This window comes from Chrysochloris asiatica, unplaced genomic scaffold, assembly GCF_000296735.1.
Source record: "Chrysochloris asiatica unplaced genomic scaffold, ChrAsi1.0 scaffold00370, whole genome shotgun sequence".
NCBI classification, from domain to species: Eukaryota; Metazoa; Chordata; class Mammalia; order Afrosoricida; family Chrysochloridae; genus Chrysochloris; species Chrysochloris asiatica.
Window position 1 is genome coordinate 1,581,559 of NW_006408888.1, and position 16,376 is coordinate 1,597,934.

At 37.6% G+C, this 16,376-nt stretch overlaps 1 pseudogene; it reads left to right on the forward strand.

Annotated features, from left to right (window-relative positions):
• Nucleotides 1–1,005: 1,005 nt before the first annotated feature.
• The window catches only part of LOC102815936, a 181,242-nt pseudogene continuing 165,871 nt past the window's right edge, over nucleotides 1,006–16,376 (forward strand).

Genomic DNA, 16,376 nt, shown 5'->3' on the forward strand with positions numbered 1-16,376 from the left:
ACAGGTTGTTAATGAGTCTTCCTGCATTCCTGATGCCATGTTCTTCTTCATATAAGCCAGCTTCTCAGATTATTTGCTCAACATATAGGTTGAATAAGTATGGTGAAAGAATACAATTCTGTCACACAGCTTTTTAAATTTTAAACTATTCAGTGTTCCTATGTTCTGTTCGAACAACTATCTCTTGAGCTATGTACAGATTCCTCATGAGCACAGTTAAGTGTTCTGGAACACTCATACTTCATAATGTTTTCCATGGCTTGTCATTATCTACACAATTGAAGGCCTTTGTGCAGTCAATAGAGCACAGGTAAACATCTTTCTGGTATTCTCTGCTTTCAGCCAAGATCCATCTGATGTCAGGAATGATATTCCTTGTTCCAAGTCCTCTTCTGAATCTGGCTTGAACCTCTGGAAGATCTGTCAATGTATGGTTGCAGCCAGTTCTGTATTACCTTTAGTAAAACTTTACTAGCATGGGATATCAAAGAGATTGTCCAATGATTTTCACATTCTGTAGTGTCACCTCTCTTTGGAATGGGCACAAATATGGATCTCTTCCAATCAGTGGGTCAGATAGTTGTATTCCAAATTTCTTGGCAGAGATGAGTGAGTGCCTCCAGTGCCTCCTTACTTTCCTGAAAAATTTCAGTTTTTATTCCATCCATTCCTGGTGCCTTGTTCTTTGATAATCCCTTCAATGTACCTTGGACTTCTTCCTTCAGTATCAATGGCTCTTAATCATATGCTGCCTCTTTAAATACTTGAACATCGACCTTTTCTTTTTTTGTACAGTGACTCTGTTTATTCCTTCAATCTTCATTTGATGCTTTCTACATCACTCAATAATTTGCCCAATAGAGAATCCTTCAATAACAAAAATTGAGACTTGAATTTTTTTTTTTCCGTTCCCTCAGATTGAAAAATGCTGAATATGTTCTTCTCTTTGGTTATTTAATTCCAGATCTTTGTACATTTCTGTCAGCGACATATGCAGACCCCGAGATGCTGTGGCCCCTTGAGAAAACAGACAAGACTCTGGACCAGGGGCCTGCTCCAGATCTGCAAGTCATGGCCCTTGTGGACCAGGATGTAAAACTCCTGAGGGTCCGGGCACATGGCCTTTGGCGAACTCACCTCCTGGCTATAACTATTCAATTTCTCCTTATGACTGTATTGTGTGTTCTTTATCTGATTTTCTTGCTTTCAACTCTGGTAGCTGTAGCCTCTGGAAGAATGTTCAAGTCCTGTAATAATATACACTTTGTCTCGGTTAATGGCTCCTCTGTAAATGTCACTGCCTTGGCAGTGCAGGCTGTGTGGGCTGTTATCAGAGGCAAGTTCTCTGAGGAATAAGCAGTGGCGATTTGTGCAGAATGTAATAATTACTTTCTAGGTAACTACTCAGTTATGTATAATATTAAGCTAAAACATGAGCTGCTGGTATCCATGCTTGACAACCATACAGAGAATGTTCTTAAGGAAGAGTCAGTTAAAGTTTCCCAAACAACTCTTGGATAGTAACAGATGTTTGGGGGCTATGAAAAAGGATTAAGTAGTAATAGTAGCAACCTCCATAAACCGCCCATGGGCATGATCATCTTGATCTTGACGCTCTCCCTGGGGGTCCTGTTGTACACGGTGGCTTTGTGCACTTAGCTGACCCTCTTAACACTTTTCTGTCTGTCTCTTCACCACCAAAAATTTAATATAGAAATAAGCATTAGCTCATAGGGTACCGCAAGTCGCTGCCCTGGGCCACGGTGGCCCATGTAGTTAAAGTTTAAACCAATAATTGCTTGCCTGCACCTTTAACTCAGGAAGAATGGTTGGCTAAGAATTGAGCACAGGATAATTTTCTGAGCACAAGATAATTTTCTAAGATCTGAATGATGCATGAGATTCTGTGAAATCACTTTGTACCCTCTTCAATTAATCACATTAAACTTGTACCTCCTGCCTTGATTTCTCTGACCTGAAAACGAATAAAAGACTGAGGCAAAGCTATTCCTGTATGCTATGCTGTGCTGTGCTATGCTATACTATGCTATGCTATGCTGTGCTGTGCTGTGCTGTGCTGTGCTGTGCTGTGCTGTGCTGTGCTGTGCTATGCTATGCTATGCTATGCTATGCTATGCTCTGCTGTCCTAGCTTGCCTGACAGCTTGCATCAAACATGTGTGTCTGTCGTCTTTGTGTTTAATCTGTTTCTTTCGCCTACCAGATCTCCCACTCACGTTGAAACCCCACGTTTCGTCGAGGCACTCCTTTGTTGAGGCGGGACCCCGACATAGGACCCCTGACACATTTCATTTTAATATTTGACTTTGTCTAAATGTGTATGATCACATTTCATGTGTCTAAAAATAGGTATTTGCAGTGAATAACTCATAGATTTTGCATAACTCTTTTGTGTGTGATCTCTTGAATCATTTTCATCACAAAGGGAATATTTTCCATCTACTCATCTTTTATTTTTTATTCCAGCCTTCACATTTCAATCACCAGTAATTATCAGTACATCTTTATTGAATATTTGATCGATTTCAGAATGAACACATTTGTAGTATTCTTCAATTTCATAATCAGTGCTTTAGTGGTTGATTTGTAAATTTGAATAGCAGTGATATTATCAGGTCTCCTTTGTAGTTGTATGGATAGTATCCTATTTCAGAGAGTGGTGTATTTTAAGACAGATCTTGAAGTATTGTTTATGATGATGAATGCTACACTAATCTACTTGAATTTTTCATCCCCAAACATGATAAATTGTTTTGATTTTCTGAGTCAAAATGACTAATACTAGTCAATTGTAGCTCACTAATACTGAACAATTCTTCTTTAAAGTATTCAACAGTAAATATGTCAGTTTGAAGACTAAGGTGCATCTGACCCAACCCATGGAATTTTTAATTGCCTTTATGTATGTGAAAGTGCAATAATGAATAAGGATGATAGGAGAAGAACTGATGCATTTGAGTTATGAAGTTTAAAAAAGAAAAATAAAATCACCATTGGCAGTCAGAATAACAAACGAATCTGTCTTTGAAGCAGTATTGTCAAAATAGTTCTAAGAAGCCAGGATACTGAGACATCATCTCTCATACATCGGACATATTTTCTGGAAGGACCAGTCCCTGGAGAAGGACATCATGTTTGGTAAAGTTTTGGTTCAGTGAAAAGTAGAAAAACCCTCAGTGAGATAGACTGTCTCAGTCATAGCATCAATGAGTTCAAGCATAATAGTTTTATAGATGGCACAGAATTGGACAGTGTTTCATTCCATTGTACACAGAGTGGTTATGAGTTGGAACTGACTTGATGACACCTAACAACAAGTAGGATACTGATCTTTATTTGTTCCATTTATTTGGAAAACTTCACTGAGAACCTTATGAGCAGCAGCAGAACATAGTCAGCTATAGTGCCAGAAGATTAAATCTTTCTGACTAGCACAAGAATATCATCAGATGCAACAAGAAGATGAGCCTTTCAGTTTGGAAGGCACTCAAAACATGACTGTGGAAGAGCAGCGTGCTCTAAATAAAGTTGGCCATGATGATGCTAAGAGAGTGAAGCTTTAAGGACCTTTATTTGTATAACTCAAAATGAGGAGAAACAGCTGCAAGCATCCATTAATAGTTGGAACATGGAATGTATGACGTATGAGAAGATTTATGCACCTATGAAGAGAATTCATTCACAGATGATGAGGGAAAATTGATATGATTACATAGATTGTGAGCAAAGAGTATGTAATATGTTAAATGAATGATGTAAAGATCATGAAATTTAGTGTATGATCATAAAATATAGATAAGCTTCATGGTATGGCAATAAAAGGAACAGGGGCTTATATGAAAAAACATTCACAATATGATTCACTTGAGGACTAGTGTACTTCTTTACACAATCAAAAAGTATAACACTGTTGCATTTACCAAGTACTTATGTCATTTTTGTGTAAATTATATCATATTAACTAAGTTACAATAATTATTAGATTTGTTCATTAGAATGAGGCAGAAAACCATATTTATTGAGCTTAAATGGAGCAGTTTGTAGATATTGTCTCATTGAAGCTTCAAAGCAATCCTATGTGGAAGGAAATTGAGATCACAAAATGTAAAATTAACATTTAGTAACTAAATTACATTTCAACTCCTGACTGGCGAGTTCACACATAGTGGAAATATTTAACCATTTTTTTGTTTTAGTAAAAGTTTCCCTAAGGATAATTTCATGTTAGTTGTAACATGTTCTATAGTGACTCCATATACAACCTCAAGTCATAGGCTCCTGCAATATACATTCAAAATAGAAAACATCTTAGTTCCATTTCTGCTGCCTCTATACTACTTTAGGATCAATTTTGTTGTAACAGTTATCATCATGGTTTTATAGACTGAACTTTCAGACTAGAGAATTGGATTTAAAAATAAAACAAAACACAGAAATGTTAATTTCTAATCTTACTAAGTGTCATTATAATTTAGGACCATGTAAACTAGTTCAGTCTTGGGACAATGAATGTTAGGTTAATAAGAATAAACAAAAGACTTTTGGCCTTTTGACTTACAGAATTTTACTTTTTCACTATTATTATTATTATTATTATTTTAATGTTTCTTGTAATCCATAAAGGGTTTCTAAAATGTTCCCAGAAACTGTGGGGTTTTTTTTTTGTTTTTTTTGGGTTTTTTTTTTGTTTGTTTGTTTTGTTTTATATGTTGTCCTACCCTGGTAGCATGAATTTTTGAGTCTACTTGTAAGAAGAATTTTCTTCAGAATCTCTTCTAGAGTGATTGGCATCATTCTAATAGTGCCTCTTGGAAGCTTCCATCTAGTTAATGGAATTTCCTGTTTTTGTTTGCATTCTCTAGAGGAGAAAAACCAATGAAGTTTATATTAAAAAATATAGGACTTGCTAGGAGCACTCTCACTGTACTTCGTTCAACACAGATCTCTTTGTTCTTTTGGCAATCCATGGTAATTTCAATACTCTCTAACACCATAACTCAAATACATAGCTTAGGCATTAGTGAGCTGAAATTAACTGGTACTGGCCATTTTGAATCAGACAATGATATGGTTTACTATACCAGTAAGGACAGATTTAAGAGGAATGACATTGCATTAATTGTCAAAAAAGAACATTTCAAGATGGATCTTGAAGTACAACACTCCCTCTAATTGGATAACATTCATACAACTACAGGGAACACCAGTTAAAAGTACTATTATCCACATTTACACATCAACCACTAAAGCCAAGGATGAAACTAACATCTATCAATATCATCAATTTGAAATGGATAAAATATGCAAAAAAATGTATTGATAATTACTGGTGAGAGAAATGTAAAAGTTGAAAACAAAAAGGAAGGATTAGTAGTTGAAAGCATGGCCTTTATGATAGAAACAATGCTGGAGATTGTATGATAGAATTTTCCAAGACAAATAACTTATTAAATATGAATACTTTTTTCAACAACATAAATGGCAATTATATATGTGGACCTCACCAGATGGAAACACAATGTCTTGAGCTGGGTTCTACAGAAAAGCAAAAGCAGTGAAATTTATGTATGTATATATAAAGAGAAGTTTATATCAAGGAAATGGTTCACATAGTTGTAGAGGTGAAAGAGTCCAAAGTCCAAGTCAGATGAGCCAAGATTGGCAGATCAAATGACACATAGGTCAGATGGCAGGCAAATAGGCAAGCAGGTAATAGAATGAGTGACTGGTTCAAGTTCAAAGAGCAAGGCTGGAAAATAAACAAGATACACGATCCAGACCCAACCAAAAGAGTAAGCAAGATTTTTCTGAGTATCTAATATATTGGATGCAACTCACACTCTCGAGGAAATGTCCTTTCAATTGAATGATTGCTAACGGCAGACTTCATCATAGAGTTAATAATTTATATTATATCTCAAAATATTGCTGTTGTTATTAGGTGCCATCAAGTTGTTAAAAACTCACAGCGACCCTATGTACAACAGAACAGAATGCTGCCTGGTTCTGGGCCAACCTCACAATTGTTGCTGCACCTAAGCCCACCACTTCCACTAGTGTGCAATCCATCTTATTGGGGATCTTCCTTTTTCCCCAACCCTCTATTTTACCAAACATGATATCCTTCTAGTGTGATTGGTACCTCCTGATAATATATCCAAAGTATCAGGCCATCCTGGCTTCCAAGGTGTATACTGGCTGTACTTCTTCCAACACAAATGTGCTTGTTCTTTTGTCAGTGCATGGTACATTCAATAGTCTCCTTCAAATCTGTAACTCAAATGAATCAATTCTTCTATGGTTTTCCTTATTTACTGTTCAACTTTTGCAAGCATAGGAAATTACTGAAAATATCATGGGTCAACTCTACTTTGAGGAGGCACTTCTTCCCAGTTACATTCTGAGTACCTTCCAACCTGAGAGACTTATTTTTTAGCATTATATCTGACAATATTCTGTTGCTCCTCATCATGTTTCTATGCAATAATCTGGTGCTGGCAGTGTTCCTCTGCTATTCATAAGTTATTCAGTGGCTAAATATTCAGAAGTAGTCTGTCTCTCCTTTTTCCTTGTCTGTCTTCATCTGGAAGCTTAGCTGAAACCTGTCCACTGTGTCTGACCCTGCTCATATTTAAAATATCTCTGGCATAGTTTCCAGAATCACAGCAACACACAAGCCACTACAGTATGACAAACTGACAGATGAGTGGTAGAGATCTCAATATGGGGATAACTCTGATTGCATAGTGGTTACAAATCAAAACTATCAGCTGTTCCATGGGAGAAAGATGAGGCTTTCTGCTCCTGTAAAGACTGACAGCCTCAGAAACCCTGTATAGGGTCCCTATGAGTTGGAACTGATTCCACGGCACATAACAACAGCAACAACAAATATGTCAACTACCAAATAATTGACAATACTTGCTTATTCAAATAGATATATAATCTTAATTATTGCAGCCTATATCTTGCCAACTTGCATCCTGTATATATCTCCTTAAGCTATATACATAATCACTAAATAAAGAAAATTAAAAAGCTATGTTTGCACCTAACATGATGCAACTAACACAATACAACCAAAAACACAGTGAATACATTTACATCTTATGTTTCACAAATGAAGGAAGCTAAAATATTTGATAAACAAATTAAAAAATTCATATCAATTACAGTCCTTGTGTCTGCAAATGGTCACGTGGTTGTAGCTTGTATTTAAAATTATCTTCAGTTCCCTTTGCTCTCAGCAAGCATTTCAGTGGGTCATGGATATTTGCCTTATGGGTTGATCATTCTTGAAGATGCTGGGCTACTAATAGTCATGTTAGAACTAGATTGCTGTAGTTTATAACTGACTTTAATAATCACAGGACATGGTAGCACTAAGAAAGATCCTAACGAATCTCCTGGATTACATACATATTCTGCTGTTTCTCCAGGTGGGAATATTCCTTCCTTTGGAACTAAAATATCCAGACCCATGAAGCATAGGGTCTCTGAAACATAAAGTGAAAATTTTGCAAGTAGGTCACTAGGAGTAATAGTGAGTGGTGCCACTCCCCTTTCCACCCATTGATTCATGGGCCTGTGAATCTTACCATATATTGAATACTGATTTGGAGCATATACGGTCTTTTGGGGAACATTGCCCCAACTCTAAAAGGTATGAAGCCATACATTTGTTTTCAGAAGGCCATTTCATTGTTAAATCAAGTCAGTTGCTTCAAGATGATGAATAACAGTGGATTCCATGAACATGGACCCATTGACACACTTCATTTGTTGTGACATGGTTTCCTTGATCCAAGGCAATCCTGAGTGCTTTGTGGGATATCGTGATGGTGGATAAGACAATCTGTAAATCCAAGGATGGTAGTTTGGGCGGAAGCATTGCATATAGGGAAGGCAAATCCATACCCAGAATAAAAGTCTTCTTCAGTAAGAAAAACACTGTCCTTTCCATAAAGGCTCAATGTAATAAAGCTGCCAGGTTGGTGGTTGATCTCCCCCAAAAATGGTCCTATATCACAAATTCAGTGTTGGTTTCTGATGCTGGCTGTTTGGACACTCAGCAGTATCTGTAGCTAAGTCAGACTTGGTGAGTAGAAACCTTTGCTGCTGAGCCCATGCATAACCTCCATCCCTGCTATAATGGCCAGTTTGTTCAACAGCCTGTTGAGAAATGACATGTATGGCTGGATAAAGACGATGAATAATTTCCACAAAATGTGTTATTCAGTCCACTTGATTTTTAAACTGCTCCTCTGACAAGGTAACAGTTTGATGCACATTCATATGAGACACAAATATCTTCACGATTTGGGCCCATTCAGAGAGATTTATCCATATACCTTGTTTCTACAAGTCCCTGAGCACCAACCCAAATTACTGACCACAGTTCTTGAATCAGTATACACTTATGCACCTTCTAAGTACAATGTTTATCCTTCAAAGTAAAATGAACAGCCAGGTTCACTGCTAGAAGTTTCACCAGTTGGGAGGATTTCCCTTCACCATTGGTCTTCAGAGAAGTCCGGGAAAGGGGGTTTGTAGTGCTGTTGCTGTTCACATTTTAGTGTCTGAATTTTGTGCATAACCATCTATAATCCAAGCATGAACTTTCTCTTCCTCAGTCAACTGATCATAAGGAACTCCCCATGAGGTCATAAACATAGTCTGGGAGCATGAAGGCAATGTGACATGAGTGAAGACCATGGGCATTTTGGCCACTTACTCAAGTAATTTATTATTGCTTTCAGGTCCTGCTGAAGTCCAGTCTCATATATATCAAGTCAATGTAATTTTGGAGTGCTGCTGTGTATGTCCAACTTTATGACTCAATTTCAGCTCTGGATAGCTTAGGTTCCATGGTGACCTGTTGGTCTTTGTTGTATTCAGTTTCTACTAAGGTTGACCAGTAACAAGCCAAACACTGTTTTTCAAAAGGAGAGTAGTTTTCTGTGGAGGATTATAGGACTTTGTTTCAAAATTCCTAAGGGATTTTACTGGGATTCAACATTAAGGGCCTGACAAAGTATCCAAATTGCATCTCAGTCTTCCAATGACACTTCAAGCATCATTGGATCAGCTGGATTGCATGGTCGAAACAGTAGAGAAACTTGAAAGGCAGTCTGAACCTGTTGTAAAGCCTTCTTTTGTTCTGTATCCCTCTCAAAGTCAGCAGCCTTTCAAATCACTTGATAAATAGGTCTGAGTTGTTGTTGCTGTTGTTAAGTACCATGGAGTCAGTTCCGACTCATAGTGACCCTGCATAGGGTTTCCGAGGTTGTAAATCTTTAAAGGAGCAGAACACCTCATCTTTCTCCCGCAGAACCGCTGGTAGTTTCGAACTGCTGACCTTGAGGTTAGCAGCCCGATTCGTGTCTGAGTAGCACACTCAAATGAGGTATATGTTGCCTCAAAACTCCAAAGATGCCAACCAGAAAATATGTATGCCTCTTTGGATTTTGGAGGCAAAATATCCCTCATTTAGATGTATTTTATCTGGTAGGGGCCAGATATATTAACTTATCATTCACTTTAGTGGGAATATCTCAACATGCTGCATACTACTGAACCCCTAGAGATTTCACTGAGGTAGAGGGTATCTGAATTTTTGTCAGGTTAATTTTCCATCTTCTAGCACACAGATTGTGAATAAGGAAGATCATAGAAGAATTGGTGCACTTGAGTTATGATGTTGGAGAATATTAAAAGTACCAAAGATTGCCAAAACCAAAACTAATCTTTGTTGGAAGAAGTACAACCAGAATGCTCCTTGGAAACCAAGATGGCCAGACTGTCTTTCATACTTCAGACATGTTTTCAGGACATATTGTCATATAGTCCCTGGAGATGGATATATTTGGTAAAGTGGAGGGTAGGAGAAAAAGAGGAAGACCCCCAACTACATGGATTGGCACAGTGACAGCAGCAGTGGGCTCGAATGTAGTAATGATTGTGAGATTGGTGCAGGATTGGGCAGTATTTCATTCTGTTGTACAAAGGGTCACTATAAATTGGTACTGACTCGATGGCACCTATAAACAACAACAAGCACACAGATGATTTAACGGTAAGTCTGGAGTCATTGATACTTCTTCCTCACTAGGTCCAATCAGCATAACGTCATCAATATAATGGGCCAGTGTGATGTCTTATAGCAAGGAAAACTGAACAAGTTCACTGCAGACTAAAAGTATAACATAGTGCTGCAGAGTTGATGCACATGTGAGGTGGGACAGTGTAGGTATATTGTTAGCCTGGAAGCTAAAGGTAAATTGCTCCTGGTGATCCTTAGACACAGGAACTAAGTAAAAGACATTGGCCTGATCAATAACTGCATACCAGGTACCAGGAAATGTATTAATTTGTTTATGCAGTGAAACAACATTTACAGCAACTGCTGCAATCTAAGTCAACACATAGTTAATTATATAATAACCCACTGTCATTCTTCAAGATCCGTGTGTTTCTCGTACAGACTTGATAGGGTTATTAAATGAGGATGTTGGAATCACAACCCCTTCATCTTTCAACTACTTGATTTAAGCACTAATCTTTGCAGTTCCCCAAGGAATACAGTAATGCTTTTTGTTTATTCTTTTCCTAAATTGGTGTTTTTAAATGCTGTCAAGTCAATTTCAATTCATAGCAACTGTATACCAGGTTTCCAGGAGAGGTAGCTACAATGGCTTCCACTTGACCTTTCCAAACACAATGACCTTTATTGTATACTTCAAGAACCTAACATGGGGATTCTGACAGTTACTATGCATGTCTATTCAGATTATGCATTCTGGAACTGGGGAAATCACTACAAAATAAGTTCAGGAATACACTGGACTCACAGTGAGATAGACCATAGCTAACACTCCATTAATAATTTGACCTTCATATTTCCCTTCTTTGACTGTTGGGCTACAGTGATTTAGGGGTCTGCTGGGATTAGTGTCACTTCAGAACCAGTGCCCAGTAATCCCTGAAAAATCTGATTATTTCCTTTTCACCAATGAACAGTCACTCTTCCTTTGAAGAAGACTGGGAGAAAGACTAACAGTTGGTGGTGCAATGGGGTTATTTCTCAAGGGGAGGTGGCATATCCTTTGTTCAGGGGTTGTGGATCTATAAACTGGCTGAAGTCTAGGAATTGATTGAAAGACCCTGACTCTCTTTTCTTGGGATTCAAGTAAGACTATATAGTTCACTTCATTTATAGTTCTACCTCTTGTACAGATCACATAGATACTTGGTAGGTTTCCTTTTTTTTTTTTTTTCTTTCAATCCTGGAGACACCCTGCCTAATTAGTCAATGCCATAAGTCTATAGGGAGTCCTGGTGTGGCTCTGTGGGTTAATGCGCCAGACTGCAAAGCCATTTGAACTGCAAGGTTGGTGGTTCAAGCTCACCAGTTGCTCCTCAGAAACCCTATACAGGGTCGCTATGGGTCGGAACCGACTCAATGGCATTTAACAACAACAACAACGTAAGTCCATAGGAGTCAGACTATTCTGATTTCTATTTTGATTCTGCTGTCTCATGCCCACTTATTTTTTGTCTGTTAAGTATAATCACTTGACTTGTACCATCATGGGGTCCAATCAGCCCCCTTGTAATTGGATGTCTTAATTCAATTAGGGCAGTTCTTACTGTCAAATCTGGCTTACATAAAACAGTACTCATAGCAGTCTTCAAGGAGACTGAGACTCTCTTTCCAAATCTGTTCCTTACAGCTGTTGGCTAAAGGTGTAGGCAATCTATGTGTGGGTTTATGGATCTATCCTGTTAAACCCACACTAAAATGCCAATTTCCTAAAGCCTTTGGATTCCTTTCCATTCAGAATACCAAGGCAGGTCTGTTATTTCAATTTGATTTATTGTAGACCACCGAGCAATCTGTGCATCAGTGAACCAACCAAACAACAACAACAAAAAAAAACTATTAGATCCTATCCTAACCTCTTGAGCTGAAACACTGAATCTGTGCTTAGTGGATCCATATCAATAAATTCAGACAGTTCCAGCCTTATGTTTCCTGAACCATTATCCTAAATCCTTAATATCCATTCCCACACCTATTCTCCTGGTTTCTGTTTGCAAGTTTTTAAAAAGTCAAGAAGTTAATTTGGAGTGTAGTGTATATTTTCGTGGGTTACAATCTGTACTTCACTTTTGGGGACCCACTGAGACTTAATTCTAGTCATGTATCTAAATGCAATAATTGGTGGTGGTGTTTTCTATGAACATTCAACAATTCCTTGCAAGATATTACCTCTGGCTATGTCCAAGACAATGTTTTATGTATCACCTCAGCAGGCATGGTTGGAAAAATCTCATCAAGTATGGGCAGAGGGAATAATGTTTTTATTGAAAATGGATCAACAGATAAAAATGGAGTAGAGAAAAGACTAATATGGATGTTAAAAGAGACTCTGAAACTTGCTCTCCATGGTAGAGATCCTAAAGCAAAGGGAAGAAATGAGCTGAAAAGAAAAATTTAAAGGGCAGTTCAAGAAGGCAAAGTCAAGTATTATACTGAAATATACAAAGATGTGAAGTTAGAAAAACAAAAGGGAAGAACATGTTCAGCATTTCTCAAGCTGAAATAATTGAAGAAAAACTTCAAGTTTCAACTGAAGGAAAAGTCCAAGGTACACTGAAAGCATTGGCAGAGAAGAAGGATCCAGGAATTGATGGAATGAATACAAATTGATATATTTCAACAAACTGATATATCACTAGGACATTCATTTATCAATGCCAAGAAACTTGGAAGATATCTATGCCCATTCCAAAGAGAGGTGACCCAACTAAATGTGGATATTATTGGACAATATCATTAATACCACATGCAGGTAAAATTATTGTTAAAGATATTTCAAAAATGGCTGCAATAATACATTAATTGACAGGAAACTGCCAGAAGGTCAAGCAGGATACAGACAAGGATGTAAAATGAGAGATATTGCTAATATCAGAAGGATTTTGGCTGAAAGCAAAGAATACCAGAAAGATGCTTCTTGTTGTTGTTAAGTGCCCTCGGGTTCGTTCTAACTCATAGTGGTCCTGTATAGGGTCTTCTAGGAGCAATTGGTGAATTTGAACCACTGAACTTATGGCCTTGCAATCTAGTGCATTATCTCACAGCCCAACACCAGGACTCCAGAAAGATATTCACCTGTGCTTTATTGACTATGGAATAGCTGTCAACTGTATGGATCGTGACAAGCTGTGAATAACATTGCAAATAATAGAGTTTCCAGAACACTTAATTGTGCTCATGAGAAACCTGTAAAAAGAATAGGATGCAGTTGTTCGAACAGAGTGAAGGGACATTGATGGTGCAATAACAGAAAAGGCATGGCTCGGGGTTGTATTCTTTCACCATACTTATTTAATCTGTGTACTGAGCAAATAGTCTGAGAATCTGAATTATATGAAGAAGAACCTGGTATTAGTACTGGAGGAAGCCTCGTTAATAATCTGTGATATGCAGATGATACAACCTTGCTTGCTGTAAGTGAAGAGGACTTGAAAATTGTTACTGATGAAAACCAAAGACAACAGCCTTCAGGATGGCCTGCACCTTAATGTAAATTAAACAAACATCCTCACAACTGGACCTATAAATAACATCAAGATAAACAGAAGAAAGATTGAAGTTGTCAGAAACTTTATTTTATAAGTAATCCAACATCAACACTCATGACAGAAGCAGTCAACAAATCAAATGACATCTTGCATTGGGAAATTCTCTTCCACAAAACCACTATAAAGTGTTCAAGGGCAATGATGTTAATCTGAGGATGAAGGTGGTCCTGGCCTATGCCATGATACTTTCAATACTCTCATATGGATGGGAGAGTTGGGCAATGAATAAGGAATACCATAGAAGAATTGACACACTTGAGTTAAGCTGTTGGAAAAGAATATTGAAAATATCATGGGCTGCCAGAACAACAACAACAAAAAAAAATCTGTTTTGGAAGAAGTACTCAGAATGCTCCTTAGAAGCTAAGATTGAAAGTCTTCTATTTATTATCAGGATATATTATCAGGAAGGACCAGTCTCTCCTGATGGTCAAGGAAAAAGGGGAAACTCACCAACAAGATGGATTGGCACAGTGGCAGACACCATGGACTCAATCATAACAGCATTGTGAAGATGGCACAGAATTGGGCAGTGTTTCATTCTGTTGTACATGAGGTAACTATCATCAGAGCTTCCTTAATGGCACCCAACAACAATAACAAGATAGGCAAAATACTGAATGATTCACAAAGCCCCAAAAGAAGATGGAAGGAATACACAGAGTCACTGTACCAAAACAAACAAACCCGCAACCATTTTAAGAAGTAATATGTGATCAAGATATGATGGTATTGAAGGAAGAAGTCTAAGCTTCACTGTGTTATCAAAAGCAAGACTCCACAAATTGATGGAATACAAATGGAATTGTTTCAACAAGCTGATACAGCACTAGAATTGTATACTCTAGAGCAAAGAAATTCCCAAGGCTTGACTGAAGGAAGAAGTCCTAAATCCATTCAAGGCATTGGCAAAGAACAATATTATTAATATTGCATGAAAGTAAAATCATGCTGAAGATAATTTAAAAAATTATTGCAGCTGTACATCTACAAAAAAAAAAAAAAAACTGGCAGAAATCCAAACCAGATTCAGAAAAGAATATGAAATGAAATAATGGATATCATTGCTGACATCAGATGACTTTTAGCTAAAAGAAAAGAATAGTACAAATATGTTTATTGTTGTTGTTATTAAGTGCCATTAAGTCTATTTGGAAGGAGCTCTGGTAGCGTAGTGGTTACGAATCGGGCTGTGAACCGCAAGGTCAGCAGTTCGAAACTACCAGTGGTTCCGCCGGAGAAAGATGAGGCGTTCTGCTCCCGTAAAGATTTACAGCCTCGGAAACCCTGTGCAGGGTCGCTATGAGTCGGAATCTATTCCACGGCACTTAACAACAACAACAAGTCTATTTGGACTCATAGTGACTCTGTGTAGTGTTTCTGAGGAGTGGCTGGTGGGTTCGAACTACCTACTTTATAGTAAGCAGTTTACTGTCTGTTTTATAGGCCTATACTAGTACTCCAGAAAGATGTTTATTTGTGTTTTAACTGTGCATAGATATTCAATATGTAGTTCAAAATAAACTATGAATAACATTGCAAATAATATAAATTCCAGATAACTTAATTTAATCCATGAGTAATCTGTACCTATACCAAAAGGCAATTGTTTGAACAGAACAAGTAGAAGTTGAATGGTTTAAAATCAGGGTTATTTCTTTCTACCCTACTAATTCAAACTATATGCTGAGTAAATAATCTGAGAAATTGGATTATATGAAGAAGTACATGATCTAAGGTTGGAAGTAGACTCTTTGGCAACCTGTGATATCAGATGACAGCCTTCATTCCTGGGAGCAAAGAGGAATTAAATAATTTATTGATGAAAATCAAAGACAGCCTTTAATATGGGTTGCACCAAAATGTAAAGAACATGAAACTTCTTAACACTGGCTCAGTAAATAACATCATGATAAACAAAGTAAAGACTGAAGTTGTCAAAGACTTCATTTTGTTTGGATGCACCATTCATTGAAGCAGCAGTCATGAAATCAAATGACATACTACATTTGGAAAATCAGCTGCAAAAGACCCCTAGAAGGTGTTAAAAAGCAAAGATGTCTGTTTGAGGACTAAGGGGGCATTACCCAAGCCAAGGAATCCTCAATTACCTCATATGCATGTGAAAGCTGCACAGTGAACAAGGAAAACAAGATAACAGTTTTTTTGAATTATTGTATTAGTGAAGAATATTGAATGCACCATCGACTGCCAGAAAATAATCAAATCTATCTTGGAAGCAGTCCAGTCAGAATGCTCCTTAGAAGTGAGAGTGGCAAAACTGATGTCTTATTCTTTGGGCATGTTGTCAGGAGGGATTAATCCTTAGAGAAGGACATGGTGGCTAAAGTAGAGTGTCAACAAAAAGAGGAAGACATCCTACTAAATGGATTAACACATTGACAGCAGCAATGGGCTCAAACAGAACAACATTGTGAGGATGGTGCAATGTTTCATTCTGTTGGGCATAGAGTTGTTATGATTTGGAACCGACTCAATGAAACTTAACAATAACAAGAATCCATAAGCACACATATAAGAAGTGACTTAAAAAATTCCAGTATTTTTATCTTTTTTTCTGGACATGTGCTGATATGGTCATCTGCTTTTGCTCCTTGTTGTTGTTGTTGTTGTTAAGTGCCGTCGAGTCGGTTCCGACCCATAGCGACCCTGTACAGGGTTTCCGAGGGTGTAAATCTTTACGGG